The 23,518-nt window shown below is 40.6% G+C and overlaps 1 pseudogene; it reads right to left on the bottom strand.

The window, feature by feature from the left end:
• Positions 1 to 17,909: 17,909 nt before the first annotated feature.
• Positions 17,910 to 20,177, bottom strand: LOC116926956 (annotated as a pseudogene).
• Positions 20,178 to 23,518: the final 3,341 nt, after the last annotated feature.

Below are 23,518 nucleotides of genomic sequence, written 5' to 3'. Positions count from 1 at the left end.
TTGTTGCTCGAGATGTGCAGTGGAGAAACTTGAATATGATCTACATTCAAACATGATGGAAATAAGAACCCACATAACACAAGGCAGTCCGTCGGATGTCCGACAGATGTCGGGGTCGGATGTTGAGTACATCTTTTTGATATCCTCCGGACAGCCCGATATCCGATTTGGATGTCCTATGGATGTATTTTTTTTTGGTTTTGACCGCCCGCAACAGCGCCGTCAGACATTCTAAGGATATCCGAACGGGATTTCATTTGGATATAAATATGACATGTATTGGACATCTATTCTTGAAAAAACAATAGACTATACCAGGATTCGAACTCGGGTCACCCGCATCACAGTCGAATATTATTCCACTGTGCCAATCTACAGATATATTATGTATCATTTTCGAACAATAGGATCGAATTGTTGTAAAACACTTGAGCTTTTTCGATAACAAATCACATACAGGATTTTTAAGAAGTCAAGATGATGTCGAACTTAGGTTACACCAGAGGTGTATAAATTGAAATGAAACAATTTATGCAAAATATTTTTTGAATTTTAAACTTCAGCATGATTTATTAAGTTTAAAGTAGTTTTTTATTCTTTGAAATTATAATCCTATCATAAGTATACTTGCTTTTAATATTATTAGATGCCGAATAATATTTATTTTCTGTGAGTTAATTTTCAATGGCTTGGTTCCCGTAAGCTAAACGGAAAGCTTGTGCAAACAAACTCACGACTTTCATATATTTTATTCATTTTTTGTAATAAATTTTAAAATAAACCATCCGGCAAATAGATAATTTCTCCTTTATTTTTTTAATTTTTCATTTTAAATGCTGGATTTCAAATAAAAATAAGTTCAAGGGAAAAATTTGAACACGGTTAAGTTTTCCCCCTCTCAAGAAATTTTGACAATTAATAATAAAACTTAGTGATTGGCCCCAATTAGTTCTAATCGAGTTAACCGTCCCGCACCGATAAAGTGCGGGGCGGGGCGAGGAGCTTCTGCTAGACTTTGTCGAGAGCAGACGTGTTTTCAAAGAGCTCTGGGTTTTTATGGATGTTATGTTTTAGCTCGTTATATTGTTCTTCTTTTTTATCTAACTTCATCCGAGAAACTCTTCTTTTTTTACAAAAACAAATATTTTGCTTTTATTCAATACTATTTTTTTCTTTAATTTTTATATTCCATTCTAATTGTTTATTTATTTTCATTTTAAAATTTATTTATATTTTTTTTTTCAAATTAAAATCACTTCATTTATCGCCAATTTTCTTTTTTTCGGATTAAAATTTTTTTATTTCAAAAAAAAAAAAAAAAATATTTTATTTTCAGATTATCTTATTTCAAACATCTAGTTTGCACTTTTATTTTGGTATCTTAATTTATCTCAATCTAAGTTCCCAGAAAATTTAAAATTTTTTTTTTATATTCACTACTTTTGAATCTCATTTTACATCAAAATCATATGGTCAACCATCTCATTTTCCGTTCTTTAAACTTTTTTTCCCATTTTCCATTTCCCTTATTATTTACTTATTTTTTTTTTAAATTCTATCAAATCCTTTAAAAAAAATATATTTTTCTTCATATTTTTAATTGGTCTTTAAATTTTTCTCCCTATTTTTTTCCTGATTCTTATTTCATTTTTTTGTTTTACTTCATAAGAATTTCTGTTTTACACTCTTATATGTAAGTGGGCCCAGGGTAGCAATGGCAGAGGAAGGAGCATCTAGTAGAAATTCTACTAGAGTAAGACTCCATGGGACAATCATTAAAATCCCAGTTCCTCTGCCAAACATTTTAAAATGTGGGGAGAAATCCTGTCAAGGTGAGCGAGGTAGCGGTCCCTGGTCTGGGGATCGCAAGAGACAATTGGCGGAGACACACATAAAAGAAAGACATTCTAGGAGAGGGGTTCAGTACACCACCCAGTATGTCTGCCTTGGCTGTAAAAAGGAATTTAATTCCTTTATTTCAGCCGGCAGACATGCAAGACCTTGTACTGAGTCCCTTTCCTCCAGCATTTTCCGCCATTCCCTCGAACTAACCATTGCATCTGCAATGGATGGTTCGCAGGGGTCTCCTAATCTCGCTCATTCTTCTCTCCCCACGTTTTCCCCTTCCAGAATTGAAGGGGACAAAATCATTTTAAAATACCCTGGGAAACCCACGAAGTGTCCTAGGTGTGAGTGGACTACCTTGGCAACTAACACCAGAGCCATGGGTAGTATCCACAGACACCTAGAGACAGCCCACACACTCCGACTAGTTAAATATTGGGAATGCGGAGTGTGTGGATTTGCTGGAGATGGCCCTACCCTAAAAGTACATTACCAAAGATTACATTCCAGTCCCAATCCATCACCCTCCATCCGATTTGCTGGGATGCCCAATATGGATTGCTCCAACCGTGACTCTTCTGCTGCAGTGATCTCTCTAGAGGAGGTTACTGCAACAGAAGACGAGCGTGATGAGCAATCCGTGGTGGAAATCCCAGCGATCGTTGAATCCCCTGGTAATGTCCTATCTCCAGCATATTTTAACGACAGCCCAATTTTAGATCTTAGGAGGGAGTTCACCACTTCTTTTAACACACAAAATTTTAGTTGGCTTTATGAACTCCCTCCACAAGAAAATATTAACCCCCAAATTTTAACAGAACAGATTTTAGACCCTTCACCGAACCTTGAGATGTTATCCCTTGTCCCCAGTCAGCAAAGTATTCGAGGACGTAGTCAGCACAGCTCAGAAGAGCAGAGCCAAAGAGACGACGATTTTGTTAGTCTCTGGGTCCCTGCCTTCTTGGGCTGTGTGACACTTAATGACCTAAACGACGTCCTCGAACGCTGCACAGCTGACTGGCTCCCTAAAGCTCAAATTTTACAAGACCCTAGCCCTGAACAACCCCGAGGAAACCCTGACAAAAGAAAAAGAAACCAAAACCGGCAGATGCAGAAGGCCCGGCGACATATCAAGAAAAAGGCGTACGAGGCGAGGAAGATTCAGCGGCTCTTCAACATCTACCCAAGAAGAGCCGTTCGAGAGGTGATCGAAGACCGTTCACCTTCGTACGATGGTACTGTTCAAGCTGCGGAGGAATATCTCGAGAGGACTTACAACCGATTGAGACCATCTCCGCAGCAGTGCCAAAGTGCGAAGGAACTCTACGACACCTGCGACTGGTCCCAACCATCAGAGGACCAGATGAACTTCCTCAATCGTGCGCCAACCCAACAAGAGCTTGAAGCTAAGCTTCGCCGGGCTACCAATACATCACCAGGGGTTGATGGCCTAGAATACCGTCATCTTAGAGCCATCGACCCCAACTGCATTCTGCTGGAAACAGTTTGTAAAATGGTCTGGAAGCTGGGGATTCCTAACTGTTGGAAGACATCGCGAACTGTCCCCATTTTCAAGAAGGGGGACACTAGCGACTATTCCAACTATAGACCAATATCCCTTCTTCCCACCATTTACAAACTGTTCTCGGGAGTGATCAGCCAAAGAATAACGGAGGTCGCCTCAGACCTTGGCTGGTTATCTCCCGAGCAAAAGGGTTTCCTCCCGGGGGTCCATGGTATTCAAGAACATACACAGCTCTTACAGACGGTTGTCGAGGAAACAAAGACCAAGCGAAGGCACATGTCCATAGCATGGCTGGACATGTGCAATGCGTTTGGTTCTGTGCCTCACGCCGTTCTGGATGAGCTGTTCATCATCACTTCCAATACCAGAAGACCTCCGGCGCATCCTGGTGGACATATATTCGGGAAATCGGATGGATTTTGCCGTTGGGAAAGAATCCATTCGCATTTTCCCGACAGCGGGTGTTCGCCAGGGTGACGCTCTTAGTTCCCCTATTTTTAACCTGGCTTCCGAGCCCCTCGTCAGGGCCGGAAAGTCCAATATTAACCCCGGATTTTTATTATTTGGCTCGCTCATGAAAACCACGGCATATGCTGACGACATTGCCGTGGTTACAAATTCTCCTTCCGAGCTCCAAAATATTTTAAACGTTTTAACCCACACCGCTAACACCTTGGGACTGCAATTTAATGCCGGGAAGTGTGCTTGTCTGGTCTTTGACAAAGGCAAGCCGTCTGAGACCCAGTGCCGAATTGATAATCAATTGATTCGGTGCTTGGGTCCAGACGACCAAGAAACATATCTTGGTACACCGATAGGCGGAAAATTGCGGTTCCGACCACCAACTGACCTTATCCCTAACCTTGACAAGATTGCCGCCTCCAACCTTGCACCATGGCAAAAACTTGAAATTTTCCGTAGTCACCTTCTTCCCTCCCTTTCCCATCACCTCGCTTCGGGTCGGGTCCTGAAAGATTCCCTTACCCAACTGGACACTGAGTGCAGGAAGTTCCTAGGCCTTATTTGCAACTTACCCAACCACGCAACTGTCCCCTTTTTCTATGCAGATCGGCGGGTTGGGGGCCTAGGAACATGCCGCCTCACTGATGATGCTGATATCTGGACCATCGCCAGAGCTGCTCAGCTCCTCACTTGTAAAGATCCTACAGTGAGGAATGTTTGCCGAGAGCAGCTCCACGACACCATTCGTCGAGGGTTCAGAACTGAGCATCCAGGAGTTTTACCAGTTGGGGAATATCTTTCAGGATCCATGGATGGGGGGCTCTACAGACTGAGGTACGCGGAGGCAGGGTCTAACCTTTGGACTCTTGCCCGCCAAGCTGCCAAACGACTGGGAGTGCGGATTGATGTATCCGGCGACGAAAGAATTGTCGCCGATGACGTCTCCGTAAGCCCAGTTAAGGCAGTCCGCGGACTTCGGAAAGTAGCATGGCAGCGCTATACCAGGAACCTGCTCACCGACAAGAGCCACCAGGGAGTTGTAGCCCATTGCCTCTCCCTGGAAGGAACATCGAAAGACATGGCTCGCCTGGTATCCTGCCGTACGCCCCTCTCCTTTCGCGACTGGAGATACCTTCACAGAGCCCGGCTCGACATCCTTCCTCTTCGGGGGCACTCGTGGTTTTGCTCTCAGGAGCAGGATACGAGTTGTCGACGATGTGGGAAGGAAAACGAGACTGGGTATCACGTTCTTAATCACTGTGAAGAAGGTCTCCAGTTAGCCACCAAGAGGCACAACACCGTCCAAGATCTCCTGGAAACGCTGCTTGTCAAGCAAGGCCACGATGTCACTGTCAACAAAGCCATCCCCGGGCAACGCCTAAGACCAGATGTTGAATTATCATTATCTGGTTCCCGGGTGATGGTTGACGTCGTGGTCTGCTATGACCAACCAGGGAGCATGGAGAATGCCTACCAGCGAAAGATGGCTAAATATTCTTCCCTTGGTAGGATTCTCCCCCTGGTTATCGGGTCCCTTGGATCATGGAACCCCAGGAATGAAGAAATTCGCTCGATACTTGGTATCGATGGACGGTCCTGGGGTGCATTTCGATTCAAGGCCCGATTAGCAGCAATCCAGGGATCAATGGAAATGGTGTGTGCCCACTTCCACTACGGTGCAACAAACCCCGAAGACGAGGAAAACCCCCAAGTCCCGTAGATTCCCCACTCCCAGTAGAATAGTTTTTTTTAGTCAATTTTATTTTATTTTATTTTGTTTTAAATATATTTTTGTACTTTTCCCTTATTTTAATACATTTTAAAATGAACCCTTTTAATACAAGTTTCTTCCCTTTTGGAAAATACCCTTAAAGCCTAACCACTGTGCCAATCTACAGATATATTATGTATCATTTTCGAACAATAGGATCGAATTGTTGTAAAACACTTGAGCTTTTTCGATAACAAATCACATACAGGATTTTTAAGAAGTCAAGATGATGTCGAACTTAGGTTACACCAGAGGTGTATAAATTGAAATGAAACAATTTATGCAAAATATTTTTTGAATTTTAAACTTCAGCATGATTTATTAAGTTTAAAGTAGTTTTTTATTCTTTGAAATTATAATCCTATCATAAGTATACTTGCTTTTAATATTATTAGATGCCGAATAATATTTATTTTCTGTGAGTTAATTTTCAATGGCTTGGTTCCCGTAAGCTAAACGGAAAGCTTGTGCAAACAAACTCACGACTTTCATATATTTTATTCATTTTTTGTAATAAATTTTAAAATAAACCACTCGGCAAATAGATAATTACTCCTTTATTTTTTAAATTTTTCAATTTAAATGCTGGACTTCAAATAAAAATAAGTTCAAGGGAAAAATTTGAACACGGTTAAGTTTTCCCCCTCTCAAGAAATTTTGACAATTAATAATGAAACTTAGTGATCGGCCCCAATTAGTTCTAATCGAGTTAACCGCCCCGCACCGATAAAGTGCATTCGGGGTTGAAATGAGGGGCCACTTTTTCAACCGGGGCGGGGCGGGGAAAAATTTGAGGTTAACCCGTTGCCCCGAAGCAATAAAAAAAAATGCCGTTCTTTCGGTTTCAGAGTAAAAATCGGGGCAAGCGGGTAGAACGAGCTATTATCGGGGTTGTTATCGGATAGATCGGGTCAATCGATAATGTTTTTTGCATTGATGAATCGATTGATTGCAATCCAATTGATTGAAAATCCCAATTGAATTCGGGGAGAAGAATTTTCTACCCTGAGCCACGCCTCGATGGCCCGAAATGAGAAACCCGATTTGCAAAAAAGTGCCCCGATTGGCTCGAGGCCGATCCTTAAATGAAACAATTGAAAATATTTTTGGCTGTTGGAAGGAGGTCCGTAGAATATAATTTTCGCACATCCATTGCACTTCCAAGGTGACTAGCCAACGGACATCCCTGGAACTACCCATTGAGTACATAGATATCTAACGGATGTTCGGCCATGATTCGGACATCCGACGGTAGAAATGTGCTATATGGGAAACAATAAGAAATAGGTTCATCAAATTGTTAAGTCTAATTACCTTGCGAATCGGTGAAAGAAAGCAAAGAATGCCGATACGGATAATGGGACCTATTCTTTTCTGTACACCAGTGATGGGTTGAAACGAACCAAATCAGACACAGCCTCAGATATCATGAAAAAGCCTAGTGAATTGACTGATTGAGTTCATACACAGCGTAAGATATAAATGAAATGACATTATATTGTCTCGTCTATTTTTTTTGACTAATTGAGCCTGACCTTTCACAAGCAGACGCGCTTAAAAAAATAATACTGTCGTCTGCTTGTGAATCGAGCTAAATTCAATCAGTGTGTCTTTTTTTAAAACAAATATCTCGCGAATAGGAAAAATAGTGTCTCCAATTATTACAAATGTATGAAAGGGAAAGTTCTTCTTTCAATTAGAAGCAATCGCAGCTTCTAATTTTAGAAGCGAACTTTTTCCCATCATTTCGAAGTTTTCCCTTTTTTTCTCCTTTTTGCTCCCAATCTCCCCGTTAATTTCGTTCATACTTAAACAAATTAGTTACTATACATGTAAAAAACAATTTTACGTCGAATGAGATAGGTCGCGTCGTGATCGGAGAATCACGAGAGCGTCAAAGTCTAAAAAACCATTTTCGTCACCCCCCGCCCCACTCCCCAGGGATCTCTCAGGTTAAAAGTATTTGGGTCGCATTCGGAAGAAATGTCTCTCGGTTAAACGGCGGTAAGCCTTCGGCTTTTTGAAATAAGAATTTTAAAATTCTCTCACGGATAAATTCAGTCGATAGATTAAGACATTTATATTTTTAAAGGATGCCGATGAAACGCAGGACATTATTGTGAGTAAGCGTCCACATCACCGCCACCTTTTTGAATAAGTGTAAAAATCAGGTATAAAAGCCATTAATGTCTATTTTTATACTAACCTCTTTGATGAAATTGTTTCGAGTTTCTTATTCCACCCGCTAGAGTTATAAGCATAGTGGTACCTGTTTCACGATATCTTCTGCGCCGGTTAATTCTTCTGCCCAGTTGAATTACCGCTGTGGTACTCTTAGACGAGGTGGTGGTACTCTAAAATTCATCAGTTGAATCAGGCTCTCCTTAATTCAATGTGAGAAGGTGGTATGCCTTTCAAATGTTTTTGTTTTTTTCCAATTCAATTTTTGGGTTTTTAATCGGGGACTTCAAGTCGATGTTACTATAAGTATAACATGATTAAGCAAGGGGTCTTGGGTCGGAAAAATAATTCGTTTACTAAAATTACGGGGACTTGTGTCTGGGGTTTAAAGTTAGGAATTGTTGGCAAATTTTGGAAAACGGGGTCTTGAGTCGTGATAATATTTAATGGCGACAAACACAGGGACATTGTGTCGGGGGACAGGGACTTAAAGTCGGTAATATATGAAGACATTTTAAGGCACGGGGTCTTAAGTCAGGGTTACACTAAATTAAAAAAAAACATTGGGACCTTGCGTCGGGGGCTAGGGGTTTTGCGTTGTCCATTAATTAACAAATAAAAATATTTTTTTAATGTTGGGGGTCTTGCGTCGTAACGTAGGGGTCTACGGTCGACCCCCCTGGGGTCTTATATGTCAAAGGGGTCTAAAGTCTACGTGCCGAAACACTTTGTTTATATTCCCTGTCTGCGAGTGGTTGCATTTTTTTTTGCAAGTATTTGACGTAATTCATTTAAAAAATTTAAATCCTTATGTTAACACAACTATAATACTTGTATTCGCTGTTTGGGATTTATTTAAAAAAGCATGTTGCTTAATGGTTTTTTTAAATTTAATTATTTAAATATTTTAAACTAAATTACGATCTACTTTGAGCATATTTTAAAAATCTGTAAATCGCATTGTCCCTAATGGTAAAATTTGATCACACTAGCAGTTGTGGCTGCTGAGATATCGTGATTTTCATTTTATGTGGGTATGAAGAAGCTTCCTTCAACTCCATCTCGTTCAGGGACCTGAACGCTGTCAGGCAAAACATGACGACAACTCCTGATAGGGTTCAGTTCCCTGGCCTCAATTTGCAGCAAGAGATAGGTAGCTCAATTCGCTATACTAGCGCAATTTGCCTTTCGCATTCAGTTGCAACTCCATCTCGTTCAGGGACCTGAACCCTGTCAGGCAAAAACACAAAACCCCCGAGCCGTTATTTTTTTGTTTTTTGTTTATTATTATTTATGATTATTGTTTATTTTTCTTTCTGTTTCCTTTCCGTAATACAATGCCTTTTAACCTTATAATTGTGTTTTCATTTATTATAATATTACTTAATTAATCAATGGTATAATTTCATTTAAATTACTATAATAATTGTGAATTTTCACTCATGGGCATTCGGGTAGTGGAACCGGTTTCAAAACCCAATATCATTACTGTGTACCCTATTTGACTTGTTTTTTGCAACACATCATAGTTTTATTTATTTTCCTTCACTTGCACACCCATTTTAAGTTAAGGCTGGGCCATGTCTTTTAAAGTGGGTATTTTAAACGAAAGAAAACCGCTTGATAAGCACCAGTGTATCGTATTTGGGTATTAAAATAAAATTATTTTAAAATAAAATACTTAAAATACGTATTTTATTCGGTATTTGTATTTGGGCTGTTTCTTATTTAAAGTATTTGTATTTGTATTGGTCGTTTACGCTGAAAGTGAATAAAATACAAATACAAATACAAAATACTTTTTTTTCAAAGATTTGAAGTTTGTAAATTGGCAACAGTGTATGAATCGAAAGTAACTCAACTCCATCTCGTTCAGGGACCTGAACGCTGTCAGGCAAAACATGACGACAACTCCTGATAGGGTTCAGGTCCCTGGCCACAATTTGCAGCAAGAGATAGGCAGCTCAATTCGCTTTACTAGCGCATCTTGCCTTTCGCATTCAGTTGCAACTCCATCTCGTTCAGGGACCTGAACCCTGTCAGGCAAAAACACACAAAACCCCCGAGCCGTTATTTTTTTGTTTTGTGTTTGTTATTATTTATGATTATTGTTTATTTTTCTTTCTGTTTCCTTTCCGTAATACAATGCCTTTTAACCTTATAATTTTGTTTTCATTTATTAGAATATTACTTAATTAATTAATGGTATAATTTCATTAAAATTACTATAATAATTGTGAATTTCCACTCATGGGCATTCGGGTAGTGGAACCGGTTTCAAAACCCGATATCATTGACGGATCGTGGACTGAATGAATTATAATCGGTAAACCATAAGCTCTATATTTGAAAAAAATTACAAGAATGGATAGCTATTGATTAGATCTATCCATTTGTCCACTGTTAGGTACAACAGTGAGGTAAAACATAGTTATAGAGAAGAAAACAATATTTTAAAAGTGAAATGGTTGGTTTTCCCATAAGACGCTGTAGACAGCGTACCACAGATTGGACACAAATTTGATTTTCGCATTTGCGGAGAATGCGCAACGTAGGATGTCCAACTGCTCCATAAAGGAAAAAAGTATTTTGTATTTGTATTTGTATTTGTATTTTATTTTATTTGGTATTTGAGGTTTTGGGAGAAAAAATGTATTTTGAAGGACGAGTATTTTAAAATATAGTATTTGTATTTTTAAAATACTCGTTTTTTTTCAAATACGATACACTGATAAGCACCTACCCGAGTAATGACCGATCAGCTATTTTTCAGGTAGGTAGGTCGGTGCGGTTTAACGTATCTCGGGTAATCCCTCTATCCCAGTACACAAAATTAAAATAGCTTTATAGGTAACCATATTAGGTCTAAATAAAAAAAATTTACAGAAATGGATAGCCGATGATGGGGGCTATCCACTTCCGTAAACTTTTTACTTAAAAAAATACCTAACCGAGTAGTGAACCGATTGGATATTTTTGTCGGTGTGGTTTGACGGATCGTGAAACTTAATGAATTATAATCAGTAAACTATAAGCTCTATATTTGAAAAAAAATTGCAGGAATGGATAGCTCTTGATAAGATCTATCCATTTGTTCAAATTTATTACATAAAAAATTTTTACTAAGGTAGTAAACCGGTTTACAATTTTTTGTTAAGGTCGGTGCGGTTTTACAGGTATCGGGTAACCCCCACCTCCCTGATTTATGTAAAACTTAAATAATTTTTTGCGGAAAAACTATAAGTCCAAATTAAATAATTTTTACAGATATCAATAGCCCTCATCAAGATCTATCTATTTCTATAAAAAACTTTGAACAAATATTTATAGAAAAAAAAATTTAAAAAGGATTATATTTTTTCCTTTTGTCAATAGGGTCGAGTATATCCATAGAGCGGAAAAACTATTAAAAAATGTCTTGTCTCAAGTTTTTTGTTTATGAATATTTTTTCATAATTTTTACAGAATCGGGTAGCTTTTGATGAGGGCTATCGATATCTGTAAAATTTATTTAATTTGGACTTATGGTTTTTCCGCAAAAAAATTATTGAAGTTTTACATATATCAGGGAGGTGGGGGTTACCCGATACCCGTGAAACCGTACCGACCAAAGCAAAAAATTGTAAATCGGTTTACTACCCTAGTAAAAATTTTTAATGCCATAATTTTGAACAAATGGATAGATCTAATCAATAGCTATCCATTCCTGTAATTTTTTTCAAATATAGAGCTTATGGTTTACCGATTATAATTCATTCAGTTCACGATCCGTCAAACCACACCGACAAAAATATCCAATCGGTTTACCCCTCGGTTAGGTATTTTTTTAAGTAAAAGTTTTACGGAAGTGGATAGCCCCCATCATCGGCTATCCATTTCTGTAAAATTTGTTTATTTAGACTTAATATGGTTACCTATAAAGCTATTTTAATTTTGTGTACTGGGATAGAGGGATTACCCGAGACACGTTAAACCGCACCGACCTACCTACCTGAAAAATAGCTGATCGGTCATTACTCGGGTAGGTGCTTATCAAGCGGTTTTCTTTCGTTTAAAATACCCACTTTAAAAGATACGGCCCAGCCTTAACTTAAAATGGGTGTGCAAGTGAAGGAAAATAAATAAAACTATGATGTATTGCAAAATACAAGTCAAATAGGGTACACAGTAATGATATCGGGTTTTGAAACCGTCAAACGAAATGTCAATATTCGAACTCGGGTCACTCGCACCACAGCCGAATATTATTCCACTGTACTAATCTACAGATATGTTATATATCATTTAATCATTTTCGAACAATACAATCGAATTGTTGTAAAACACTTGAGCTTTTTCGATAACAAATCACATACAGGATTTTTAAGAAGTCAAGATGGTGTCGAACTTAGGTTAAACCAGAAGTTAAAATTTTTTCCTTATTCTTCACTCAACTTTTTTTTATTCCAAAATTTCTTCGGTTTTTTATTTTTTTTTTATTCTTCACAAAATTATTTTATTTTTAATTTTTTAGTACTTAAAACATCAATTTTGCTATTTTTTTTCTTTCTTTAATTCCTAAAAATCCTTTCTTTCTATATTTATTTAGAATTTTCTCTTCAGATTTTTAATGGTTTGTTTTTTATTTTTCTAACAGTATTTTACCGATTTTTGCTTTACTTTTTTGTTTTTAGTCAATAAGAATTACTATTTTATTGTTTCATATGTAAGTGGGCCCAGGGTAGCAATGGCAGAGGAAGGAGCATCTAGTAGAAATTCTACTAGAGTAAGACTTCATGGGACAATCATTAAAATCCCAGTTCCTCTGCCAAACATTTTAAAATGTGGGGAGAAATCCTGTCAAGGTGAGCGAGGTAGCGGTCCCTGGTCTGGGGATCGCAAGAGACAATTGGCGGAGACACACATAAAAGAAAGACATTCTAGGAGAGGGGTTCAGTACACCACCCAGTATGTCTGCCTTGGCTGTAAAAAGGAATTTAATTCCTTTATTTCAGCCGGCAGACATGCAAGACCTTGTACTGAGTCCCTTTCCTCCAGCATTCTCCGCCATTCCCTCGAACTAACCATTGCATCTGCAATGGATGGTTCTGAGGGTCTCCTAATCCCGCTCACTCTTCTCTCCCCACGTTTTCCCCTTCCAGAATTGAAGGGGACAAAATAATTTTAAAATACCCTGGGAAACCCACGAAGTGTCCTAGGTGTGAGTGGACTACCTTGGCAACTAACACCAGAGCCATGGGTAGTATCCACAGACACCTAGAGACAGCCCACACACTCCGACTAGTTAAATATTGGGAATGCGGAGTGTGTGGATTTGCTGGAGATGGCCCTACACTAAAAGGACATTACCAAAGGTTACATTCCAATCGGTTACCCTCTATCCGATTTGCTGGGATATCCAGTATGGATGGCTCCAACCGTGACTCTTCTGCTGCAGTGATCTCTCTAGATGATGTTACTGCAACAGAAGACGAGCGTGATGAGCTATCCGTGGTGGAAATCCCAGCGATCGAGGAATCCCCTGGTAATGTCCAATCTCCAGCAAATTTTACCGCTAGCCCTATTTTAGATCTTGGGAGGGAGTTCGCCTCCTCTTTTAATACACAAAATTTTAGTTGGCTTTATGAACTCCCCCCACAAGAAAATACTAGCCCCACAACTTTATCACAAGAGATTTTAGACCCTTCACCTAACCCCGAGAACTTATCCTTTGTCCCCAGTCAGCACAGCAATCGAGTACGTAGTCACCACAGCTCAGAAGAGCAGAGCCAAAGAGACGACGATTTTGTCAGTCTCTGGGTTCCTACCTTCTTGAGCTCTGAGACTTTACATGACCTAGACGATGTCCTCGAACGTTGCACAGCTGACTGGCTCCCTAAAGCACAAATTTTACAAGACCCTAGCCCTGAACAACCTCGAGGAAACCCTGACAAAAGAAAAAGAAACCAAAACCGGCAGATGCAGAAGGCCCGGTGACATATCAAGCAAAAGGCGTACGAGGCGAGGAAGATTCAGCGGCTCTTAGACATTTACCCAAGAAGAGCCGTTCGACAGGTGCTCGAAGACCGTTCACCCTCCTACGATGGTACTGTACAAGCTGCGGAGGAATATCTCAAGAGGACTTACAACCGATTGAAACCATCTCCGCAGCAGTGCCAAAGTGCGAGGGAACTCTACGACACATGCGACTGGTCCCAACCTTCAGAGGACCTGATGAACTTCCTTAATCGTGCGCCAACCCAACAAGAGCTTGAAACTAAGCTTCACCGGGCTACAAACACATCACCAGGGGTTGATGGCCTAGAATACCGTCATCTTAGAGCCATCGACCCCAACTGCATTCTGCTGGAAACAGTTTGTAAAATGGTTTGGAAGCTAGGGGTTCCTAATTGTTGGAAGACATCGCGAACTGTTCCCATTTTCAAGAAAGGGGACACTAGCGACTATTCCAACTTTAGACCAATATCTCTTCTTCCTACCATTTACAAACTGTTCTCGGGAGTGATCAGCCAGAGAATAACGCAAGTCGCTTCAGACCTTGGCTGGTTATCTCCCGAGCAAAAGGGTTTCCTCCCGGGGGTCCATGGTATTCAGGAACATACACAGCTCTTGCAGACGGTTGTCGAGGAGACAAAGACCAAACGAAAGCACATGTCTATTGCATGGCTGGACATGTGCAACGCGTTTGGATCTGTGTCTCACGCCGTTCTGAATGAGCTGTTCACATCACTTCCAATACCAGAGGACCTCCGGCGCATCCTGGTGGACATATATTCGGGAAATCGGATGGATTTTGCCGTTGGGAAAGAATCCATCCGCATTTTCCCGACAGCAGGTGTTCGCCAGGGTGACGCTCTTAGTTCCCCTATTTTTAACCTGGCTTCCGAACCCCTCGTCAGGGCCGGAAAGTCCAATATTAACCCCGGATTTTTAATGTTTGGCTCGCTCGTGAAAACCACGGCATATGCTGACGACATTGCCGTGGTTAAAAATTCTCCCTCCGAGCTCCAAAACATTTTAAACGTTTTTACCTTCACCGCAAACATCTTGGGGCTGCAATTTAATGCCGGGAAGTGTGCTTGCCTGGTCTTCGACAAAGGCAAGCCGTCTGACGCCCAGTGCCGAATTGGTGATCAATGAATTCGGTGCCTGGGTCCAGACGACCAAGAAACATATCTTGGTACACCGATCGAAGAAAAATTGCGGTTTCGACCACCAACAGACCTTATCCCTAACCTCGACAAGATTGCCGCCTCCCACCTCGCACCATGGCAAAAACTTGAAATCTTCCGTAGCCACCTTCTTCCCTCCCTTTCCCATCACCTCGCTTCGGGTCGGGTCCTGAAAGACTGTTTTACCCAACTGGACACTGAGTGTAGGAAGTTTCTAGGCTTTATTTGCAACCTTCCCAATCACGCAACGGTCCCGTTTTTCTACGCGGACCAGCGGGTTGGGGGCCTAGGAACATGCCGCCTCACTGATTAGGCCGATATCTGGACCATCGCCAGGGCTGCTCAGCTCCTCACTTGTAGAAACCCTACAGTGAGGAACATATGCCGAGAGCAGCTCCATGACACCATCCGGCGAGGGTTCAGAAACGAGCATCCAGGAGTGTTGCCAGTTGGGAAATATCTTTCGGGATCCGTGGATGGGGGGCTCTACAGACTGAGGTACGCGGAGGCAGGGTCCAATCTTTGGACTCTTGCCCGCCAAGCTGCCAAACGACTGGGAGTGCGGATTGATGTATCCGGCGACGAAAATCTAAGAATTGTCGCCGATGACGTCTCCGTAAGCCCAGTCAAGGCAGTCCGCGGACTTCGGAAAGTAGCTCGGCAGCGCTATACCAGGGACCTGATTTCCGACAAGTGCCACCAGGGAGTAGTTGCTACTGGCCTCTCCCTGGAAGACAAGTCGAAAGACATGGCTCGCCTGGTATCCTGCCGTACGCCCCTCTCCTTCCGCGACTGGAGATATATTCACAGGGCCCGGCTCGACATCCTTCCTCTTCGGGGGCACTCGTGGTTTTGCTCACAGGAGCAAGATACGAGTTGCCGCCGATGCGGAAAGGAAAACGAGACCGGGTTTCATGTGCTTAACCACTGTGAAGAAGGTCTCCAGCTCGCCACCAAGAGGCACAACACCATCCAAGATCTCTTGGAGTCGCTGCTAGTCAAGCAGGGACACGACGTCACGATCAACAATGCCATCCCCGGGCAAAGGTTAAGACCAGATGTTGAATTTCAACTCTCCGGTTCCCGGGTGATGGTCGACGTCGTGGTCTGCTATGACCAACCAGGGAGTATGGAGAATGCCTACCAGCGGAAATATGATAAATATTCTTCGCATGGGAGGATTCTCCCCCTGGTTGTCGGGTCTCTTGGATCATGGTACCCCAGGAACGACGAAATCCGTTCGATTCTCGGAATCAACGGAAGATCCTGGGGTGCCTTCCGATTCAAGGCCCGATTGGCAGCGATCCAGGGATCAATGGATATGGTGTGTGCCCATTTCCATCATGGTGCACCAAACCCCGAAGCTGAGGATATCCCCCCTTTTCCCGTAGAAACTCCCTACCCAGTAGATTAGTAGATTCTTTCCCACATATTTTATTTATGTAATTTTAGTGATATTTTAAAATGCACCTACCTCATACATGTTTATTCCCCTTCCGGAAACCCCTCCATAAACTAACCACTGTACCAATCTACAGATATGTAATATATCATTTTCGAACAATACAATCGAATTGTTGTAAAACACTTGAGCTTTTTCGATAACAAATCACATACAGGATTTTAAAGAAGTCAAGATGGTGTCGAACTTAGGTTAAACCAGAAGTGCATAAATTGAAATTAAACAATTTAGGCTAAATATTTTTTGAATTTTAAACTTCAGCATGATTTATTAAGTTTAAAGTAGTTTTTTATTATTTGAAATTAAAATCCTATCACAAGTAATACTTGCATTAAATATTATTAGATGCCGAATAATATTTATTTTCTGTAAGTTAATTTCCAATGGCTTGGTTCCCGTAAGCTAAATGGAAAGCCTGTGCAAACAAACTTCCGACTTAAGCTGAGGATATCCCCCCTTTTCCCGTAGAAACTCCCTACCCATTAGATTAGTAGATTCTTTCCCACATATTTTATTTATGTAATTTTAGTGATATTTTAAAATGCACCTACCTCATACATGTTTATTCCCCTTCCGGAAACCCCTCCATAAACTAACCACTATACCAATCTACAGATATGCCTAATTGATACAGAATGCCATGGCTCATATTCAAGTTATGGAAGCACCAATTTGAAGATGTCCTTTGCCTATCGCTCATCATGCCATGCTGGAACGTCTTCTGTTTTCTGGTGGGCAGCCTGGCAGCTTCCTTTTTGTTTTTTATACAAGGCCTCTACACCAGCCGGGCAGCTACAAATTATGTTAAGTTACCTTATTTGGTGATCTGTGTGGTTAAATTGCATAAATGTATGGAATAATTACAGAACATCGAAAGGCTTAGTCTTCTTTGTAATGCAGGGGTACAAAAAACATATGTTAGAATTGTCTGTGTTCACTTGGCAGTCTTATCATATCAGAATTACTTATGCAGTATCAAATGTAAAGGATGAATTTTAAACAGTTATGGAAGAAAAAAAACGATCGCAGTTTGGAAAGGCGTACGACATTGCGGACAAGGAAAGTTACGTTCAAATCGATCAGTGCATTCGTGACAGAATGTGTGGGCACACGGCAAGAATATTCGATTCACGACATTAAACAAACATACGCTACAGCGCACATTAGCCGGAGCAGCCTCACCTTCATCATTTATGTCTCCACCAGGTATAGCAACAGCTTCGGCAGCTACAACTTGCCCTACATTAAGTGGCACATGATTTTGATGACGCTGGTCGAGTGGTTGTACGACGTCGACAACCGCTTCAGGAGCAGGATTTTGGCGAGGCCTGGCAACGGGTCGGGCTATAGCGGCCATACCTTTTGCTACCGGAGTAGGATTCCGACGAGGGCGGCCGACAGGTCGGGGTATAGCAGCAACACCTTCTGCAACCGGAGCAGGATTCCGGCGAGGGCGGCCAACAGGTCGAGGAATAGCGGCAACCCCTTCTACTAACGGAGCAGGATTCCGGCGAGGGCGGCCAACAGGTCGAGCGACCACCAAAGCTTGTCGATCAAGGGGTGGAACAGGGTTTCGCCGTGGTTAGTCAGCTCTTTGCCTAGCGTTGTGAGGCCCAGCTCGTGGTATGACAACGGGCCGTTCAAATGAACTCGCCGTTGGTTCCTTCGTACTGGATTACCAGGCAATTCTCTTTGAAAATCCTGATTTCATAATTTTCCGACAAAAATTATTTAATATATTTACACTTTCATAACATAATAATTAAATTTACCTCAGCAGGTTCAAAAGATGACATCGATTGGTGGAGGAATTCATAGACGTCTATGAGACCGTCTTCCAAGTCTCTCTCCCGTTGGATGATAAGACGTTCCTTTCGCGCAGCCCGTTGCGACAATGCCTCCCGACGAATGTTTTCAGCTTGACCTAAAGCTATAAAGTCGAGGCGTGCGGTTTCTTCGCACTCTTGGAGATAAACTAAAAAAAAATTAAATATTATATTAAATTTGCAAAAGAAATATAGTTTATATGATGTAGTTTTACAAATGAAATCCCAGAAATTTTGTGGATGTCCAGGACAGCGGGCATTGAACCAACGGTTCCATGACTCCACGTCATTGTTGGTTCGATTTCTTCGGCCACAAACGCTAAACCGAGCTGGGGTTTGTATTGCCAGCCAATAGCCCGCCCAATATTGATAAAACCGCTGCACTGCTTCATGCGTTTCCGGCAACTCCAGTTGCAAAGCAATACTATTTTCACGTTGAATTGCCTAGGAAAATAAAAAACATTAACATTTTGCAATACGGCAAAACCAAGAAATGTGTTTTAATACAACAAATCCGATGTAAATTTGATTGGCAGGAAGCAACGCAAGGGCGATCGTCATCTGGATGATTCGTTTAACAACCGGTCTTGACCTATAAGCGACGGCTAACCCCTCCCTGCATGCTCTCTTATAAATAGCCTAAATGACAAAAAAAAATAGCATAACGTTATATAGTTATTGTGTAGTTTACTATATTAAATTTAAATTATCATACTTGGCCGTAGTGGAACCAGCAACCACGCGTTTCTGCGGCAGGGAATGATGTTTGAAGGGCAACAAGAATTGCTTCTTCAAAATCAGAAATAATGCGTTCACACGCAAAGCCTTGGTCGATGTTCACTTCAAGCGTGGCTCCAATTATTACCCCCATCACTAGATTATACAGGGGTAGCGTCTTTTCGCTCATTAGAACATAAGCCACTGGAAATGGCTAGACAAGACGTAATAAAAATAAAATTTAAAAATGGTACACCAAATTAATAAATTCAATAACTGACCTTTTTATACGCCTTCAGGTGGAGCGTGAACAATTAGTAAAATAAATGAGGGACCGTTTTAAATGTTCCGTCACCTTGCAGTTGTTTTGACCGGTTGACCGGTTGAGGGATCCCAATAGAGCCATCGAAATGAAGATAAATGCCGTTCCGGTAGCCGTGGAGACACGGCTCCTAAAAAATTCAGCTGACCCGTCTAGTGTTTTCCTGTAAACGAGAAATCTACTATTTTTATTAATATTTTCATTTGTTTTATAATCATTTATTACCGGTATTGCGGTAGCTCTACTAGCAAAGCCTCTGCCTCGTCAAATGTCCTCGGTACAGGTGGCTTATTATCTTGTTGAGCGCGCTGCATTCTTTTTTCAATCGCAGCGTCAAATCCGATAATAATTTCGGGTCGCCTGATTCAAACAAAGAAGAAATCAAATTATAAGAGAAAAATATATCATTATCAAATGAATTCCTACTCGTGCCGAAGTTGCTCAAATATGCGCTTGAGGCCTCCAGGTGCCCGTTGCTGAATAACACGTCTGCAACACTCATTTACAAACTCGATTCGCGCTATCTCTTCTTCTTCACTTAGATGACAATGTTCAAGACCACAGGTGCGATAAAGACCATCCTTTAAAATAAGACGGGCCTGGCAATTATCTGATGTGTAGCGTCGACATCTAAATGATACAGAGTTTCTCCTAAAATAAAAAAATAAATAAAAGTTTAAAGACTAGATAGCAATAACGTAAAAACAGATAAATGATATTGAAAATCTTTCAAACTTACGATGTTTTTGCACGATGGTATAAATTCTGCTCGGTCTTGTAGAGCTTTCCGTTTTTCTTTTCTCCTTGAATCTCGGTAACATTGACGATTTCTCGAACTCGTCCAGCATCATCTATATTGTCCTCAACTTCGCCATCAGAAACATTTTCCGCCATCTATAATGAAGTTAAAATCTACGAGAGCAAATTGAATGTGACAGTGGGAGACAGACAGTCGACCAGGAATGACTTAATGTGCTTCTTTCCTGGCTTTTATATGGAGGAGTAACAGTTTTCTTAGTTACAAGGGAGTCCACAGTCGGAACACTAAACAAGTCCCCACGGACGAGTACCTCCTTTTCCCAATCATCAAGAGGTGCCGATTGTTTATGATTAAGATACCTTCCGACGTAGAGGGTGACCAAAGACATTAAGAGCAGAAGAATGAGAAAAATCCGGGTCGGTTTGATGGAATCCGACTTCTCTTCCGAATATCAGTAGCAAAAGGGTCGGCAGCCGGAAGGTTCAGAACCGGTCTGCTAGATCAAAGTATGAAAGACTAGCAAAGAACAGACGGCAGAAAAATTCCATCACAATCCCCATTTATGAAACGTAATCCTAATTGATGGCAGTATTATTCAATATTGGTAGGTGTGTATTCATTCCATACATTTCTGCAATTAAACCACACAAATCAACAAATGATACCATGAAGCATGCTTTCCCCTCGAATTTTGCTCTGCAACAAACTGTCGTTTGTCATCCCTAAAACAAAGACAAAACGAGCCATGCTCAGCAAACCTTTTCCAACGACAATGGTGACGTGGTTTTTCCATGTTTTACGGATTTTTTCCCTATTCAGAACATTTTCTGTTGCCGAAATGACAGCTATTGTAACGAAGCCATCAAAATATATATACCTTTGCAAGATACCCACAATATGATCTATTTGCTTATGCTTATTTTATATTCACATTATATTCTTATTCACTATTTTAAACGTATTTGCTAGTTGCTTCATGTGCAACCATGTTGACCTAGATAAAACTTCCGGGTTCTGACTCACGCGTGTGACGCACCTACGCGTCACGAACATCACGCCACACGCGAAGATGCGACGTTTCATGGTGAACCCACTTTCTGACAAGAGTCAGACAAGTATCAGCTTGCAAGACGTTCAGTCGCCTTTAGCTTGAATTGTCACTCTTAAACAGTAGACTTTTATCTTGATGTGTTAGCTTATTCATTTTAATCCATTAGTTATTCCTCCAACTTATTTTGTTCTTCTTTCCTCTCCGAGCATCGTGTGTATTCGAATTATCTTCTCAACACGTATTCCAAATACTATACGTGTCGGCAAGTAGTATTGTTTCCCGTTTTTCTCCTATTATTCCCTCACGCTTGTACGCACGCGCTACCACGGTAAGATCAAATTACTTTGTCTCAAATCTCACGCTCAGTTTCCCTATTGGACTCGCTTCCATGTATTCCTACTCGTCTTGTAAACCTTTGGCCTCAGCTTAGTAATACATAATCATCATTGTGGGTAAATACGCCTCTGAGTTTATTTACACAACAAATTGTCTTAATTCGTAAAGCCATTCACCCGAGAGGGAGAATGCCTTACACTATGAATAGTTGAATACACTGCAACTAGTTGGGTTCCCTCAACACGAAGAAACGGTGATGGGGTATTTGAAAGAGGTGACATCGTTGATGACTGGGCCCAGTTTAGGAATGAGTGGTTTTACATTCACTAATGGCAGCATCCCTAAGCGAGCCATTTCGTAGTGCGTATACTTTTCCACTCCTGGATATGGATAATCAAGCAAATATGGAGCTGCGTAACTGTACAGTACTTTCCTTTCTTCATTAAGGATATGAATAATATCATTCGTATGATTTTTCAGTTGTGAATCAGCTGTTATTCAGAGCGTAAGAAGAATCCCTAGCATCATCTGGACATTCTGCATCATTTTCTGCCAATAATTGTGGGCGGTGGTTTACCGAAAAGCTGTTTACAATTTGAATTAAGACTAAGTAAGAGGTAAAGTAATACAGAGCATAAATAAGCATATATAGGGGAGAACGGGGTCAACATGGAAAAAAAATTTTTTTTTTTAATTTTTGTATAGACTGCAATGTTTAACGTTCTAGAAAAAATATTGATTAAAATCGAATCATTATTGTTCTTGTTATCGCAGAATTAAAAAAATGGCCCTGTTTGATGTAATATTCTTCCCTATTACTGTAAGCATTTTTAAAGTGAAAAACACTACAAGTGAATAAAATAATGATACGTGAAATAGCCAATTCATTTCTTTAATGATTGATAAAAAACTTAAATTTTAATGCCTTTTCAGTGTTAAGTTATTAACGAAATACTAAATAGCACCGGGTTGGGTCATTTTGGACACACAGTTTTGGGGTCATATCGGACAACTTCGATATTGGAGTGGGAGGTGCTTGTGGAGAAGCCATATACGCCCGTTTGACAAATCGATACTCGATACTCTGTTAAGCCCTCCCATTTTACTCTACCCGCCTAAAAATTGTCCATTTCAGCCCCCTATTTCGTAAAAATGACATAACTCTCTATTTTTCATTTCTATTGCAAATATTTCAATATGAATGAATAAAATATTGAATAAGCAGTCTACCCATATTTTTTTTATATTTATTTTATGTCTCCTTATGAGGAAAACTGGCAATGTCCAATCTCACACCGTCCCTGTCCAGTTTTGCCCCGCCGTTTAAATAAAAACTTTAAAAAACCGACTTCATTAAAATCCTTATAACTCGTTTATTTTAAGACTTAAAAATTAAAAAAAAATTGTGGAGTTACCCAAGGAGGTGCTGCACCATTAACTAAAAATAAATATTAGAAAAAGAACATAGAAATCTAAATAAAGAGAAAAGAAATTTTTTGTCCAGTTTGACCCCGTTCTCCCCTACCTTGTTGCAGTTAAAACACTTGATTGAATACTTGCTTGCACTTCAAAAGCAAATAACTTTGGCCCAACCAAGTAGTTCAGACCTCGATCTCTAGGATTGAAGGAATATGGCTCGCTCAAACTGTTCGAGGTGGAATCTTGATTACGTTGGGTTTCCAGAACTTATTGCCTTTTTTTAAGAAAGCTCTTCTTCAAACTGTGGCCATTTCAGACGAACGTGCTGTTCCTGATTGCAATCACGTCTTGCAGTGCTTTTTTTTCTTCTTAGTTGGCTGAAATTTGATTCCGCAGTGTAGGAAACTTCATTTACGAACATTTAGCTCAGGTTTCACGATTTGCAACTGGACTCATGACATCTGATAAATAGCTTTTGAGTGGAGACACGTAAAGCAGTTAAAAATGTTGCATTACTTGTGTTTTTCTTCGGAGCAGCGACCAATAGGCTACCTCTTCTTTGGAACTGGGCATTTTGTCTCAATATCGTCCGAGTGACTGACAACAGGTACACTATTCTTGCGACACTTTAATATATTCTCTCTATTGGTAATTTTATGGTCTTCATAA

Source organism: Daphnia magna, linkage group LG2 (assembly GCF_020631705.1).
Source record: "Daphnia magna isolate NIES linkage group LG2, ASM2063170v1.1, whole genome shotgun sequence".
In the NCBI taxonomy this organism is placed as follows: Eukaryota; Metazoa; Arthropoda; class Branchiopoda; order Diplostraca; family Daphniidae; genus Daphnia; species Daphnia magna.
Note: the sequence above shows the minus strand (reverse complement) of the source record. Positions and strands in the feature narration are given on the sequence as shown.